Source organism: Cariama cristata, unplaced genomic scaffold (genome assembly GCF_000690535.1).
Source record: "Cariama cristata isolate BGI_N322 unplaced genomic scaffold, ASM69053v1 scaffold18411, whole genome shotgun sequence".
NCBI lineage: Eukaryota > Metazoa > Chordata > Aves > Cariamiformes > Cariamidae > Cariama > Cariama cristata.
The window spans coordinates 16,325-19,999 of NW_009600025.1; positions in this window are offsets into that span (position 1 = coordinate 16,325).

A 3,675-nucleotide genomic window follows, 5' to 3' on the forward strand; every position below is an offset into this window, starting at 1 on the left:
AGGCTTTGTACCTGCACTTGGGGGGAGGCGAGGGGGTTGGGAACGCAGGGGGTGAGGGGCTGGTGATCAACCAACCCTTCGAGCGACCGTAAAGGCCCGTTACGTTGAAGGCACAGGCTCTGGGAGGTGGGGGCTTGCCCTTCCTCACAGCTCTGGGAACGCACCTGGTACCAGTTGCTTGTGAAGGTCTCTTCCAGTCTGCCCCACGCCTGGAGGGGCTGTTAATCCCGACAGCAAATGAAGGATTGCTTGTAAAATGGCTTATTTCAAACTAGAACTCGGGGAGTGCAAGTGGAACAGCCCTGCTCTGGGAGTCGTATTTATTTCCCCTGCCAAGGGTGGAGCACCAGGAGGTGGCAGGGGCTTTGAGGGGATGCATGAATGAACAATGTAGTTTGTTTTGGTTTTTTTAATAGTAAATGTCAGTAATCACAGCCCCAAGGCTTACTACATACTATTAAATTTAATGCAAGCAGCTCAAGCTGGCTGTGGGTCACAGCAGCTCTGTAGCTCCAGCACTACTTCCTATCAGAACCTCCCTGCGGTGGGTGTTACAGAACCTGGAACTGGGCACAAACCTGAACCCTCGTACCTGAGCCGGGCTCAGTGGAATGCCACTTGCACATGTGCCTACAGCACCGGGATGGAGGGGTGGGTCACGCACTCTTGTAATGCTGCTGCTCTCCTGCAAACCTCTGTGGTCTCAGCTGTCTGATTTTGCAGTGTCTCCCACTGTTTGGAGGAATGTCTAATAAATAAACTCTGCTGTTTGTGTCTTAACGCTTCAGTAATTTCTGCAAAATAACACTTGACTGCATCAAGGTCAGGGTCCAAGGCGCCTGGGCAGTGAGCAGCAAAAAAAGTAAATTTGCCTTATGCCAGGGAGAGCGGCAGCCAGAGCCAACTCCTGGATCATAGGCGAGGCAGACGCTGCTCCCTTCAGCAGCTGAGGGGGGAGAGCAGGGGTGCAGAACACTCCAGGAGTGGGAAGGGGAAGTAAGCTCTCACCCCTAACCCTGCTCACAGCCAAGGAACACCTGCGCCAGAGCTCGGCCTCCCCGTTCTGGGTTGGTGACCAGTTCCAAGGGGCTTTGGGAGCCGCGGAAAACCTCTTCAAAGCCCCCAGAAGCAGAGAGGGAGCGCTCACAGCCACCTTCAGCAAAGCCCCGTTCCCACCAGCTCGCGCTCAAGGCTCCTTCCTCCTGCTGGCAAACTGCAGGGAACCCAAACACGGAGCTGCAGCAGCAACCGGATTAAAGCAACCGACGTAAAACTCCAATGCATTAACAGACGTCGGAGTCTTCCCCCAGACACGCCGTGCTTAAACCACATTTCCTTTGCTTTGCGGCTCCTGTGCCCCGGCGCGGTGCTGCCCGAGCCGAGGAGCAGCCGACCGCGTTCCTGGCTTCTGTGTTTCTACTGGAAAGACATTTTCATTGCTGTCCATGGAGAAGCAACACAACAAACAAAAAAACGCTTGAAGTTTTACTTTTCCATCTTGCTTTATTTCACTTTTTCTAGAAAATTCCTCCATAGTTCCACAAATTTAACAAAAAGTTTAAAATTCAGGACAAACAATCCTGTAACGTATTACAAACATGATTTTTTTTTTCCTTTTTTTTTTTTTTAATCTTGAAGTTAGTCTTGGGCCAGCTGAATTTCCTACAGCTGAGTGAAGAATTCATTTCCCAACACAACTTTTAAAATCCTCAAGTGACAAGGTATTTAATACCTCGGCTCTAGGCAGAAATACAATTAAAAATTATCTAGAAGTTGAAGTACTTACATTTTTCTTTAGGAGTGCAAACTCATCTTGTCAGTTTTTGATGGCTATTTCACGCCCCCAGGAAAGCAATACCGACCAATTGTCGTCGTTTGAGAAGTGGTACTCGTACAAGGTGCACCAAGGTTGTCTACAGCATCGACACGAGCGTGCCAGCTAGCGAGCGCCGGGCCCCTGGGCTAGGAGAGAGAAACTTTGTCCGAGTACCCCGACCGCGCTCCAGTGCATTCGCCGACGTGACAGCTGAAATGTGCAGAACCAGAGGGACTCGGGTCTCTGCTTGCAGAGAACGTGACAGGGCGAGCTCCATGAGGGAAGTTTAAACCTCCCTTACCATCAAATACGTTCAAGATCTGACAAAAAACGCTTCTGGATTGTTGCATCAATTGCTTCGCTAGTTCTGATGCTACCACCACGCACAGCAATAGAAGAACTGGTGGCAAAAAAAAATCATTGCACTTCCATGTATTCAGCCTGACCACGGCACAGCCAGTCCCGTGACCTACGCGTCCGGTGGTCCTCAGCTGGTGCTCAGGGATCCAGCCAGCCTTACTATCCTTTTTTTTTTTTTCTCCTCATTTTTTCATAGTAAATGTCAGTAATCAAAGCCTCAAGGCTTAATACGTATGCAGACCAAGACAACAGGAAGATACTCCTGCCTCCTTTTTTGTCCTTTAATGCAAAGGCCAAGGACAAAGGAAAAGCCGTGTCCTGATCCTACCTCCAACACGATTCAATTCAACGCAACTCTGAAAGCCTTCAGCCCGCTCAGCGCTTGTTCACGCCTTCAGCAACAAGATGAAGGACACTGAAAAGTAACAGAGTTCTGTCCATTTTCCTTGGAAAAAAACACCATTATGGCTACAAGTCAGTTTTGGGTATTTTTTTTTTCTTTTTCTCCTTTTTTTTTTTTTTTTAAACAACGCAAGCTACTACACATCCTCGAAGACCTGAGGCAGCGCTGACAGCAGCACTGCCACCTCCTTCCTAGAGTACAATAATCCATCCATGCTCTCAAGAGTGACACAAGAACAAACACTTTATCCACAAACACCTGTACACGGCATGTTCAGAACAGCATTCAGCCAGCCTATAGAGAATCTACACAGGGAACTCGTTCATATGTAACTAGAAGGGGACACAAGATGAGGCCCAAATTTGACCATTCTTTGTTTGCAGAGTCATTCCTCCTGTGGTCCCCGACGCTACCACATACCCCAAAAAACAACAACTCTGTAGAACAACTAAGTACTCGCAAGAAACCTTTTCGTAACAAATCAGCATGTGCACACAATGGAAAAGAACTATTGCTGGGGGGAACAATCCTATTTCAGGTTTTCAAGGAGATTATAAACAGTCTAAAAAAATCCATGTGTAAAATACTTCTTATAAAAACCAAACAAAATTCCTATCAATGCTCATTAGACTTCACGAATAAAGTCGGTTCCAGGACAGGACGATGCCACAGCCGCGGGCAGGAGCCCCGGGCACTTCCAGCCAAGTTCAGGAACACCCTCCCACACGTGTTCTTGGACTGGCTGGGAGCTGCGTGACCAACTCAGATCTTGACACGAGAAGGAGGCAGAAGGGAGGTGGCACCTCTGATCCCTCGTGGGGTAAACTCTGGAGGCTACCGATAGTCCCAGGAGAAATGCTGCCAGGATGGGCAACACGGACGCAGCGGCCGTGGGAGGAAGTGACCTGGGTGGAAAGAGGAGGCAAAGACCTCGGGAGATCTCCGGCTCAGCCTGGCTGCCACCGCTGCTCCTACTGCGTCGGGGACAGGACAATGTCACCAACCCCACCCTTCACCTGGGGCAGCGGCTAGGAGTCACCGAGTGCCAGGGGCCACCCTGCAGACCCAGGGAGCCGACTCTGGGGCCACAGCGACC